This window comes from Lampetra fluviatilis, chromosome 80 (assembly GCF_964198595.1).
Source record: "Lampetra fluviatilis chromosome 80, kcLamFluv1.1, whole genome shotgun sequence".
NCBI classification, from domain to species: Eukaryota; Metazoa; Chordata; class Hyperoartia; order Petromyzontiformes; family Petromyzontidae; genus Lampetra; species Lampetra fluviatilis.
This window is the reverse complement of record NC_136354.1, coordinates 898,297-912,799: the sequence shown is the minus strand read 5'-3', so window position 1 is coordinate 912,799 and position 14,503 is coordinate 898,297. Positions and strand designations below refer to the sequence as shown.

General features: G+C 48.0%; 1 pseudogene; it reads left to right on the top strand.

Moving 5' to 3' along the window:
* Nucleotides 1–14,503, top strand: part of LOC144953664 (uncharacterized) — a 564,993-nt pseudogene that overhangs the window by 179,146 nt on the left and 371,344 nt on the right.

The window sequence follows — 14,503 nt, the reverse complement described above, 5'->3', positions numbered from 1 at the left end:
GGTGGAGCGAGGTGATGGGATGGCTGACCAACTACTGGCAGCAGTCGAACAGCTCACCTTGCGGTTGGGCAAGGCTGCGGTGAGAGGGGGAGCCACGGACAGCGTGGAGGGGATCGTCGCGGGGGGAGCTGCGCGATCAACAGCCGCAGTCGTTCGCGTGGTGTAAACCAAGCAGGAGAGCCTTACTGAGTCTCAAGACATTATCAGGAGGCTCCTGCTACATTGGAATGTTTGGCCAATTGCATTTAGTTGTGCATATGGGAGGAAACGGTACCAAGTAGAATGTCATGAATACGACGAGGATACACCTCAATGACAAGGATAGATGGAATCAAGAATCCATCCATGTACACCTTCGACTAGTCACCTTGTGGCCTAAGCCCACAACACCCGGTATTCCCAGGGAGTCTCCCATCTAAGCACTAAACCGAGGTCTGCTTACTCTCCCAGAGCCAATGAAATTGTGTGGTGTATTCAAAGCCATTGGGTTGAAGGCAATCGACAGGCAGGCAGAGCGAGTGGTGGGTGCATGGGTGGCAGTACAAGCGGCCGATGTAGACCGCTCTGATTGGATAGAGGTCGTCGAGCCAGATGATTGTGTAAGCAGTAGCGGAGTGGTGCCTCGTGGCCGTGATCGGACATCGAGTGGTCAAGTGGGTATTGTGTGCAATGCAGTAGAAACCAGTTCTGAACCGTCACACCGCTGGTGAGAGGCTGCTGACTTGGAGACGTTTGCTCCAGCTCCAATTCCGAGTTGGCCAACTGTAATAAGGTCGAGATCCTCCCGCGAGCTCAGGGAGGCCGGCTCGGGGCGCTGGCGCTGCGAGTCGGCCACGGCGAGGGTCTGGAAGTAAGGGGACGTCCGCTTGCGGGCGGCCGCCAGACGAGATGCCGGGTCTCTGAGCGGTAACAACGATTTCGATTGAAAGCTTTCGTGACTGCAGAGATTCATCTTCTTGCTTCTTTCGGTAAAGTCACGTAGAAGGGAAAGAATAAAAAAATAAACGTAATAAAATAATTCTCACGACGTTTCGGCCACAACGCACGCAGCCGTCCTCAGGTGAAGAACAGGTCTGTCGGAAAGAGCGTCATTCAGACGCGGAAAGACAGCGTCATTCAGACGCTGCCTTTCCGACAGACCTGTTCTTCACCTGAGGACGGCTGCGTGCGTTGTGGCCGAAACGTCGTGAGAATTATTTTATGTTTTATGTTTATTATCTTATTATTTCCCTTCTACTTGACTTTACCGAAAGAAGAGGTAACAACGATGACGAGGAGGACGATGATGAGGGCGACGGGTGCGAGCAGTAGCGGCAACAACTGTGACAGAAACAACTGACGCGGCATCGGCGCTCACGTAGCAGAGAGCGCACCGTGCTACTGACCCGGCGAGCCGAGTTCGAGTCAAACTCACGGTTAAGAATGGCGACAGCAAACATCAGAACCGATTTCCCATCTCCCTGTGCGCTCCTCGTGACCACCTGGCTTATAAAAGTTGCGCATTTACAAATTTACAAACTTACTTAGATTCAGATGAATACGAGAACCTGGTGTGGCGTGTAGTGAACGTCAGCACGGGGGAGACGAAGGCGGCCGGCCATGGCGCCGGTCACACCACCTCCCTTGTGTGCAGTGCCGTCCTTGATAGGTGCGCACTTGACCTAATATTCTGTGTAGGCTATAAGACCTTTGTCTTTACGTGTGTACATGTGTGCGAGTGTGCACTGCATATGTGTGCAAGTGTGTAAATGTACAAGTGTGCACGTGTGTGTGGCCTCAAGGTGCACATAGCCTGGCACAAGCGTCGTGGTGACGTCACCGCCACATAGTGGCGAATGGCGGTTGTTGTTGTCTTATCTACAATGGAGCATTTGTAGAGTGGAAAGTGGAGAGTTTTCCCACATCTGGGCAGTGTGCTCATGACCAGCTCCGGTTTGACAGCTGAGGCGGTATTATCTATTCATCGGCTGTGTAATGCTGTGTGGAAGGTACCTGATGTCACTCCACACGAAGCTTTGGATCGTCTCAACCACAGTCATGCCCTTCCTTCTCTATACTTGTGAAATGTTGACCCCTCATGGAACATCTGCGCTGGTGAGAAAGATTTAGGCTGGCCTGCTTACGATCCATCCCTGGTTTAACCAGGATGGATTGTGTGAGGAGCTCACAAATCCGAGAAAGACCGCGACAGTCCCATCAATGAGCTCCTCCAGCAGGCAACGCTGCATTCACTAGGTCATGTAGCCCTCATGCCCCACCACCTCATGCCCAAGCTGTTACTGTTTGTCCAGTTGGAGAGGTTAAAAGGTGCAAGAAGTGGGCTGGAGTAGAGATGGACTGATGCAGTACGGGAGGATATGGAGCTGAGTGGACTTGCTGAAGATCGGTACCAGCGGTGCCAAGATTGACCTCTATGGAGGAGGCTTGTCAAAGACGCTACTGGGCAGTTGGAGGCAGTCGCACTCCAACAACAGCTCAGGGCAGAGGAGCGGTGCTCACAACAATGAACGGAGAGCTGGGTGGATAAAATACAGCAAGTTGGCGCAGTAAAGGACACAGCTGGTGCATCCACCAGGCATCTCAGTCAACCCAGGGCATCTGGGTGTGTCCCGTGACCTCGTGTCAGTGAACCTTCAACACTTCACGTGGTCTCAAGCGCACCTAGCCTGGCACCTTGGTGACATCACCGCCACTTAGTGGGGAATGGCGGCTGTTGTTGAGCGTACACGTGTGCACGAATGTATACGTGAGTGAACACGTGTGATGCGGCTAAGCGGTAGTGTTGTACTAACAGTAGTAATAATAGCACTGCGGTGTTAGTAACAGTACTAGTTATACTACGGTGTGGTAGCAACAATAGTAGTTATACTAGTTATACTACTACAGTGTGGTAGTAACAGTAGTAGTTATACTAGTTATAATAACACTAGTGTGGTAGTAACAGTAGTAGTTATACTAGTTATACTACCACTACAGTGTGGTAGTAACAGTAGTTATACTAGTTTTACTACCACTACGATGTGGTAGTAACAGTAGTAGTTATACTAGTTATAATAACACTACGATGTGGTAGTAACAGTAGTAGTTATACTAGTTATACTAGTGTGGTAGTAACAGTAGTAGTTGTACTAGTTATACTATTTGTTTGTGTTTCTCCCATCTGCTGGGACTTTGTGGGTCCCAACGGGCCCGTGATGAGGTCGGGCACTGCTAAGGGGTTGACAGCTCTGCCCACACACTCCCACCGATTGCGAAAGCAAAGATATTTACGTTAAAACTCGTATCGAAATCTTTGTTAATATGCGTTTGGTCAAACAGTTAAGGAACGAGACAAATTATTTTATTTTCAGGAATGTAATAGTTTAAAATCTTCTCAAAATCAAACACGCAAACGTGGATTTATCATTCCCCTTTGACATCGTTATCGATTAAAGTCAAAGGCATCAAACACAGGAACAACGAACCTGAAATCCACGTACATCCTGAAACCTATAATCTGCAGTAGTTTTTATTAAACAATGAGGAAAATGTGTTTTTTTATATTGAGCAAAGTTATGATCACAGTCATTCTCTAACTTTAGCTCAGCAAGACCACTTAACAAATAGAGTAAAATCAGGAATTGGACCACCTCACAACCACTGCGCATCACACCACATCAACAAGTAATCCGATATGACTACAAGGCACCACTTTAACGTGACGAAGTCTAGAATGAACTTCAACACGCAAGTAGCTGTGAGAAGATCACAACACATGGCACCTTCTACCATAAACACCACACATTTAACAGTACCGATGATACAACCACCAGACGAAGCATCGCATCTATCGAAATATAAAATTATTGTCATCCTGAAATAAGTGAACACTTCTAGAACTTTAAAGGAAGACGTTTTTTTCCGAACACATTATAGAGCATTCACAACATCACTCGAGCTTGGAGCACTGGAAATCACGCAAATAATAACTTGTACCTCATTGATTGATCTAACAGAGACACAAACATGCACATTCCAAGACTTCAAGAGTTAACAGAAGTACTCAATACTTTGACTCTCCAGCCATCATCATCATCATCACCAACCATCAAAATCACTATCCATAACCATTATAAACACCCATCCATTATCATCAACCACCTATCAACACCATGACCCATCATCACCAACACCCATCACCATCAGCACCCATCACCATCAGCACCCCTCATCACCACAGATTATCATCATAACCTATCATCATCAGCACCGATCGTCATCTTTACCCATCATCAGCACCACCCATCATCATCAGCACCAACCATTATTATCACCATCCATCACATTCATCACCATCATGAACCATCGTCACCCGTCATCAACCACCACCACCTACCCATCATTATCACCATCCATCATCATCACCACCCATCATCATCACCACCCATCATGAATTAACACAGACAGCTACAAACATAGATATGTAAACTGACACAAACATAACAGACACACAAATAAACAATCTCTTTAACGACTTAATAATAACAAAGTCCATATTACCCGTGCCAGGATAGGTGCACACAGACAAATCCATTGCACAATAATTTACATGTAACTCAAATTCAGACTTAGCACTACCACCTCACTCACTTAAACATAACTACATAGATTAAGAAAACCATTAATTTAATAGTGAATAAACCAATACGATGGTGTTTATACGCTTGCAATTAATTCAATGAATGAAATACAAGTTCATAATTCAAATTATACAAAAATAAAAAAAATAATGAATGTGAAGCCCGAGGCCGAGGTGTATGGCAGGCCTAACGGCCAGGCCTCCCTTCTGTCATCGTCGCATGAATGGCAACATCAAAGACAGCACAAAGCAAGGGGACAAATGTTTAATTTCTGTAGCGTAATTTTGACTAATTAGAGAATACAAACACTACGTACACGATGTACACACAGCTACACAACGCACACACACACACTCGCCACACTTCCTCGACAAAACACGAACTGCACACTCTCACTCACTCTGCCACACTCTCTCTTTCTCACTAACTCACTATCACTAACTCACTGTCTCATTCTATCACACTCACTGACTCACTCTGCCACTCTCACTCAAGCTCTAACGCACTCAATCTCTCATCCACTTATTCACTCACATCCACTCACTCAAACTCTCACCCACTCACCCACTCGCTAATCTCTCACCCACTCACTCACCCACCCACTCGCTAATCTCTCACCCACTCACCCATTCATTCAATCTCTCACCCACCCACCCACTCACCCACCCACCCACTCACCCACCCACCCCACCCACTCACTCACCCACCCACCCACTCACTCACTCACTCACCCACCAACCCACTCACTCACCCACCCACCAACCCACTCACTCACCCACCCACCAACCCACTCACTCACCCACCCACCAACCCACTCACTCACCCACCCACCAACCCACTCACTCACCCACCCACCAACCCACTCACTCACCCACCCACCAACCCACTCACTCACCCACCCACCAACCCACTCACCCACCCACCAACCCACTCACCCACCCACCAACCCACTCACCCACCCACCCACCAACCCACCCACCCACCCACTCACTCACCCACCCACCCACTCACCCAATCTCTCACCCACTCACCCACCCACTCACCAACCCACCCACTCACCCACCCACTCACCCACCCCACTCACTCACTCACCCACCCACCAACCCACTCACTCACCCACCCACCAACCCACTCACTCACCCACCCACCCACCAACCCACTCACTCACCCACCCACTCACTCACTCACCCACTTCACCACCCACTCACTCACCCATTCACCCACCCACTCACCCAATCTCTCACCCACTCACCCACCCACTCACTCACCCACTCACCCATTCACTCACCCTCGCTGTGTAGAACACGGAGTCTGAAGTCGAACCCAGGACCTGCTGTTTCTGGTCCCGCGCACAACCAGCACTGCACCACGTGATGCGCCAGCCGGGGTCGTGGGGGGCGGAGCCTCGCGCTAGTGACGTCACCTCTGTTACGTCACAGCCACGCCTCCACCCACAGTCGAGAGGAATGCACACGAGGGAGCAGCAGAAGAAGCCTTTTGAGAGCGAATCCTCAACGAGGTTAGATGGGTTACTTGGCATGCCCTGAAATGTTGCTGTTACTGTCGTTGTTTATACCCCAGGCGAGTCAGCATTTAAAACGAGCATAACTAACCCGTTTAAATCGCATAGAATATGAATAACATGTGGCAGTAATAACAAATTATTTAAGTTTGGTCATATGACCCTAATGACCCACAAGGCATATGGGTCTTTTATCAAGCAGTCGATTAATACAAATGGGCTGTACATGAACATGCATGTCGGGATTAGAGGTGAAATATCATTGTTAAGTCTGGTGATTATGTTTAATGGAATAGGCAGTTGAAATAAACATGTTCGTGTGGGTGGATGAGTGAGTGATCGGGCGCACACATGAGTGGGCAAACAAGCGAGTGAGTGGGCTTTTAAAGCAACAGTCACGATAGTCTTCTTGGTTCTTTCGGTAAAGTCACGCAGAAGGGAAATAATAAAATAATAAAAATAAAACATATTAAAATACAATTCTCACGACGTTTCGGCCACAACGCAAGCAGCCGTCCTCAGGTGAAGAACAGGGCTATCGAAAAGACTGAATGAACACCACCAAGCTTGGCAGCGTATATTTGACAAAGTAATTTGCATATCAACAGATGAATTTAGCATATTTCTGGAAAATTCAGATATGGGATTAGTCACTACTTGTGAAATGCGTAGGAGGTGGGGGGTCTTAAAGTCATATTATGCCCGTGCATTATGTAGGATTAGCAGCAACAAAAGAAAAGTAACGATAGTGTTTTAGATTTGAAGCTTTCGTGACTGTAAGGATTCATACTCTTAATTTTTTTTCGGTAAAGTCACGTAGGCAAAATAATTAATTAATAAAGATTCTATTATAGAAATCATATAAATAATAATAGAAATTAAATAATAAATCATGACGTTTCGGAGGCAACACAAGCTTCCTTCATCAGGTGTAAAAAGGCACAGCAAAATAACTGTAGTTATTATATAATTATATAAATATTATATAATTATATAAATAACTACAAAATAACTGTAGTTATTATATAATTATATAAATATTATATAATTATATAAATAACTACAGTTATTTTGCTGTGCCTTTTAACACCTGATGAATGAAGCTTGTGTTGCCTCCAAAACGTCATGATTTATTATTTTATTTCTATTATTATTTATAGAATTTTTATCATTTATTTTTATTATTTATCTATTTTACCTACCTGACTTTACCGAAAAAAAACCTAAGAGTATAGTCACGATAGTGATTGGATTGGTACAATGAGTGGTCAAATATGTATTAATTAAGATGATTGAGTGATTCAAAAGTTTGCTAAATCTGAGCATTGTTCCAACCTCCCCAGGCCATCCAACTTCAAACAAAATCTACTCCTTCCCAACAACATGGACAGACAAATCACGTGGGCTGAGATCTTGGATGACTATGAGGGTAAGTCCCAGATACCTGCATCACATGGATTATATGCGGAGGAGGAGGCTCCTTCATGAATTACTTTTCGTAGACATGGCTTGGTGGTAATGGGAAGACGTAATGATCGAGTGTGGCAAAGAGGATGGGTTTAGATTTGAGTTTCTGCCATCTTTGTTCAAACTGGGGTCTCAAGCTTATGTAATTTACGGTCTCAAAATGCCGACAAAAACATGACTTGTAAAGTTTGACTGCCATGTGATGACTATTTCTCAATAGCAGGTCCTGTTGTGTGGTAAGAGGTAATTACTGGCATTTCAAAATTAGTTCTGTGAGACTCCATGTCCTTCGTTCTCTAATTCATTACTCGTACTTTGAATGCATTTTCTGTTCTTCATAGCCCGGGAGTCGGCGTGCCAGTCGACCACGTGGGGGGACGTTATGGATAAGGTGGACCCTTTCCCAGGCCAAAGTTACAAGAATCGCTCCCCAAAGGTGTGTATGGGGTCTAGATTTGAAGCTTTCGTGACTGCAATGATTCGTACTTAGTTATTTCGGTAAAGTCACGTAGGTATAAAATGAAATAAAAATTAATAAAAATAAAATAATAAAAATCACGACGTTTCGGAGGCAACACAAGTCTCCATCCCAGGTGGGACCGTCACAGCTGAATTTGCTGTATCAAGTGAGGCAGGGATTCTAAGATGCAAGTTCTTAAATACAAGTTAAGGAGGGAGGAGGGGGGAGGAGCTTATCAGAATGTGGTAGCCAATGAATGGAACGTATTGGGAGGGGGGGCGGGGCTAAAAGAGGGCACGATGTGTATGGGGTCTGTAGGGTTAAAACACACGACATTGTCTCGAAAACTAGCACACCATGTCACCACACCATCACACCAAAATATCACGACACCAACTCTCCCCATCACTTTTCTCATCACACTACACGACCACCAATTCAATACACCATATTAGAGCCTCATCATGCCTCTATACCATCACAATACACCATCTCTCGATAACATTCCACTACTTCTCCTTTCCATATCACAACACCATGTCCCGACACCATCACCCCATCTCTTCACAGTCCCACTCATGCAGGCACTTGAAGTGGCCATTTATTACCAATGAAGACAGAATGATATCAGGCAGTCACATGAATTATGTCTGTGTGTACTAAGCAAGTTTGAATGACTGAATGTGGATGGCTGCATCTGTACATACATGTGTGAGTATGTTTTTTTGTTTGGGTTCATGTGCACGTCCACGTTTGCGTGCCTGTGGGTATGAATGTTTGCTTGCATGTGCATGTTTGAATGTTCCTTTTTTATTTTTGCTGGATCAGAGGATAATTGGGGAGTTGAAGGACGTCAGCGGGGTGAAGCATCTCCAGGAAAAGAACCTTGGCAAAGAAAGATGCACCATGGAAGAGGAGCGCCTCTTTGAGGTGCAGCGCATTGCCAGGGCGAAGTGCCGCACAGAGGAGAAGTACTTCCGAGACTATCTCCTCAAGAAGCGCCTCATTAAAGTGAAGTACTTCATTGATGAGAAGCATCCTCTCGAGATGAAGTGTGCTGAGGAGAATAATCTGGAGGAGGAGAAGTGTCTCGCCAACGTGAAACGCGTCGAGGAGAAGAAGTGCCTTGAGCAGGAGCAGCGCCTCGCCAGCATTGCTACCATCACCACCACCGCCACCGCCGGCACCTCCACCCCCACTCCTGCCACCACCACCGCCGCCACCGCCATCACCACTACCACCACCACCGCCGCCACTGACGCTGTTTCCGCCACTGCCACAAAACCCGCCACCACCACTGCCACCACCGCCGCCACCGCCGCCACCACCACCACCACCACCTCCGCCACCACCACCACCGCAGTAACCACCACCGCTACCGCTGCCGCCGCCACCGCATCCACCGCCATCACTGCCACCACCACCGCCACAACCTCCCCTGCCAACGCCACCATCGCCAACGCCACCACCGCCACCACCACCGCCGCCACCACCACCACCGCCACCGCTGCCGCCGCCACCACTGCCACCACCACCACCGCAGTAACCACCACCGCAACCGCTGCTACAACCTCCCCTGCCAACGCCACCATCGCCAACGCCACCACCGCCACCACCACCGCCGCCACCACCACCACCGCCACCGCTGCCGCCGCCACCACTGCCACCACCACCACCGCAGTAACCACCACCGCAACCGCTGCTGCCGCCACCGCATCCACCGCCATCACTGCCACCACCACCGCCACCACCACCGCCGCCGCCACCACTGCCGCCGCCACCGCCGCCGCCACCACCACCGCCACCACTTCCGCCACCACAACCACCGCAGTAACCACCACCACCACCGCTGCCGCCGCCGCCACGACCGCCACGACAGCTACCGCCACCACCGCCAGGACCGCCACCACCACCGCTGCCATCACCACCGCCCCCGCATCCACCTCTGACATTCCTGTGCAGGGCTTGATTGCTCCAAGCTTTGGAGAAGAGTGCTTCCAAGCAGAGAAGATAGAGAAGAAGACAGAGGTGGAACAGGAAGAGGAGAAGGTGGAGGTGGTGGAGGACGAGGAGGTTGAGGAGGAACAAGAGAAAAGAATAGAGAAGACAGAGAATGGAGAGAAGATGGTGGTGGAGGACGAGACAGAGGAGGAGATGGAGGACGAGACAAAGCAGGAGGTGGAGGAGGTGCAGGTGGTGATGCAGGGAAAGAAGAGGAAGCGAGGGGGCCTTGCTCGCGTGGCGAGAGCGATCACCTCACTCCTCCGCCGCGTGCTGCTTTGTGGTGGCATGTCCACCACACAGTAGGGGTGGTTGTTGTGGTCGTGGATCGCTGCCAACCATGACCACTATCACCAGACTACCCACCCACCCAGTGATACATGCCACCCACCCACACACCCTGTGATACTCGTCACACACACACCACATGGTTCGCCGGAGAGACGGTGCCACTGGGACCACAGCTGTGGAACGAATCTGAGCAGCAGATGCCAGGACTACAGTGGGGAACGACTGCTATCAAGACACCTCACACAACAAACACACACGGGACTAGCCAAAAAACATAGCCGTCCCTATCCTGGGCCCCTTCCATGCTGGTTTTCATCCAGGCAGTCCTCATGGGGTGACCTTGCCATGGTTTCCAGGACATGGAAGGGGCAGCTGACCCAGGATTAGAGAGCTAGAGGGGTCTGGTACAGACAATTGACGAAACCTGCCACGTGGCAAGCCCCAGGGCCACTCATGTAAAGAATAAGATTCAATACCATTGTTGTTGCTGGTACTATATAAACTTTGTGAAATAAACCCATGATGACAACAACATAACGTTGAATTGCTTGCAAGTGCTGTCTGTGTTGGGTAAATGTGTCTTGGCTCGGATGTGAGGTGTCCCAGCTGTGTGTGTGGCAGTACAAGTGTAATGAGCGATTTCTTCGACACGTCACGTAGAGGGTACTTCTTCTTTATTTCTCACAGTGGGCACAATTCAGGCCAACACTGGTTCTTCCTCTCACTGAATATAACTCTAGGCAATAACACCTCTACTGGCTGCACGCAGAGCCAATCACTCAGCGTGGTCCCCTCGCCCTCACTCATCTCGCCGCTGGCTGGCGGCATGATGATGACGGCGATGGAACCATTCAGGAGATCTTCCACGTGGCCAGACGACGGAGAGAGTTTTCGGTGAACAGCGACACAGCCAGGACCCCACACGAGCCCTGAACTCCGGGTCCGCTCCCCATTATATTCCCCCAGGTGTGGCTAAGCCCCGCCTCCAGCCACGCCCTCTCGTGGAACCTTCAAGCAGGTTCCCGGAGCATTTTGGCTAACCCCACCTGTTTCCTTTGCCCCAGATACGCCTCCTTCCCTGATTGGCTGTTACTTCTGTGCCTGTACCCGTAAATGCCTTCCCAGGACAGCACGTGTCACTTTGTCATGTCAACAGGTGTAACTGTCATTACACAAGGACAAACATATGAGAGACGTTTTGGGAAATGGTCCTTCTTCAGAGCAAATACAAATAGTGGTGGGAAAATATATTTAGGTGAATCGCCTCCTGCACAACACTGCCACTCTACTCCACTGCCCCAATGACCTCTTTCCCTCTGCCCCTTTGCCGCAGTGCCCCCTCTGCTCCACTGTCCCACGTCTCCTCAGGTCCAATGCTCCACTGCCCTTCTGCTCCACTGCACCTCTGCCCCTCTGTTCTCTTTCTGCCACAGCAGTTGAAACATATAGTTGAGTTTATTAAACCCCCCTGCCTCTGTCCACCTAGCAGTACAAATCGGTATGCCACAATCGAGCAGCAAGGTGCGTGTGGTGGGTTAAAGTTTGGGTACTCCTTGCTCTTCTAAAACATCTGCCCAATGTGGAAGAGTAGACCAAAATATCGTCTGAAGGGACTCTCTAGAACTTGGTCTTGAAAAAATTCGTCCTGCCACCAGAGGTATGATAAAGCATTTGAAGAATTGTGCCACCACTCAAAAATCTAATTTTTTGACAGAATATTCAAAGAATGCTGCTGCTCACGATACAGGCTGCTGCTGGATAACCAGGGTTTGAAACCTGGCACCCGCCAGTGATCAAAGCGGGTTCTCTAGTCTAGCAAGTTAAGGATCTCAGCCCAGTTGGCATTGACTCTGTAGTGGCAAAGCATTTGCTGCTGGCAGAAAAGAAGATCTGTGGCGTACGGCAGTCCTGTCGTCAGCAAGCCAGGATGTGCACGAGGAGGATCTCGAGGAAATGTCACAGAGGGGCCCACCAGAACCCGCTCGTAGGTTCTAGAAAGGGGGCATGGCCGGGGCGGAGCGAGTCCACGTGACAGTGTAAGAGGGGCCCCTGTGGGGCACCTTGGGGCTGTGTTTGGAATGTGAACCCCGTTGTGCTGCTGTATTCCATCGTCGCCATTCTTCTCATCGTCATCTCCGTCTCCACCATCTCGAAGCGCCGCTAATCAGGCAGCCTACCGTCTGTCCTGGCTGAGTAGCGTCGCCGATAATAGATGGACGGAATATTAAGCGTGTTAATCCCGATGGTGCTCGTTAATAAATAAGTACCTCCAAGGGTTATCGTCTCCGAGTTAGTCACTACAACTGCACAAGATAACCAATCACATGGCTGTAATGTTCTTCTTATATATAGATAAATTCTATATATAAGAAGAACATTGTTTCGACAAATGTTACTCCTACTTAAAGAACATGTGGGAGGGTCCTGCTCTTTACTATGCGGACCAGAGGGCACTTGAAGTGTACTCAGAATTAGCTCTGTGATATCAGCTTCAGTGGGTCATTCTCCAACACTAGGCTTGCAATGGCACGGGCGAGAAGCCATTCAATTGCGCTGTGTGCGGGAAGGCATTTGCAAGGAAGTCAGATCTTCACACGGTCATCACCCCGAAACAAGCATGAGAAGATCCGCAATGATAGGGAAGTGAAATCAAAAGGTGAAAAACAAAATGCTGCAATGAGTCCTGAAAAAAATCCATCTTTCGAACCTATGCATGGTGGAACCTGAGAGATGCGTGGATGTAGTGGATGTAATGAGTCCTGACGCCAATTCCTCTTTCGACCCCATGCAGGTTGATAATGAGAAATGGCTGCTGGAGTTGCTGGATAATCAAAGTATTGAGTACTTCTGGTAAAGTCCTGGAATGTGCACGTTTGTGTCTCTGTTAGATCAATTTATTAGGGGCAATTGATTATATCAGTGATTTCCAGCACTACAAACTAGTGTAATTATTTTAACAAAACTGTTTGATTGCTCTGTGTGTTGGAAGCATTTTCACGGTCAGCAACACTTCACAGGCATCATCAAACAAAGAGTAAAAATGTTGTCATGAGTCCTAAACGAAATTCCTCTTTCGACCCCATGCAGTTGCATCCTGAGAGATGGCTTGATGTCGTGGAGTGGCTGGAGAGTCATATTCGTGTCTCTTATATATATTTTTCGGTTATTACTAGGACTTCAAGCTAGAGTGATGTTGTGAATGCCCTATAATGTGTTCAGATGAATGTCTTCCTGATAAGTTCAAAAGTGTTCACTTATTTCAGAATGACAACAATTTTATACTGTGGACGAATGGCTTCAGTCGAAAAGGACGTCAAAGGGGAAATCGACGTTTACGTGTTTGATTTTAAGAATATCTTTTAACTGTTGAATCCCTATTGGGAAATAATTTACCGAGTTTCTTTCCTTTTTGAGCATGCGTATTAATAAAGATTTCGATACGAGTATTAACGTGAGTTTTCTTGCAGATTAATAAAGACCTGATTTGTTTTTAAAGATGACTGATCGTATGTTATTGCAACCATATTTTCCTTTAAAAAACACGGACGAGTAGACATGCACACACGAGTGTGCATCCAAACACGACTGTATATACAGCGGTGTGCATTCACACACGAGTGTGCATGTGTATCTACGAGTTTTAACGTTAATATACTTGCAGAACAATAAAGACCTGCTATGTTAAAGATGACTGATCGTCCCTTATTGCTACAATGTTCATAGCGAACACGTGTGGAGGCGAGTTTCAGGTGAAGCATCTCCATCACACAAGTTTACCCTTACCTGGCAGCATCGTGGCAGTCCGCGGGTCACACTCACTACGTCACACTCACGAGCTGTAGGGGCGGGGCTCTGTCTGCTTAGTGGCGCTGTTTTCATTTAGCACCACGAGCGGGGAGTCTCATCCCTGTAGTTCCCTGTTGTGGTGGCGCATTCCTACCACGTTCCCCTAAATTCTTTGTACGACACAATATAAAATAATTTGTTTGTTCCAATACATAATCATACACGAGTACACATATACACTCCCATGTACACACACCCACACACGAGTGGACATACACAGCGCGGTAGAAACATACACAAATGTGCATACACACTGCTTCATACATCCACACACGGGTGCACATGCATACAAGTGCG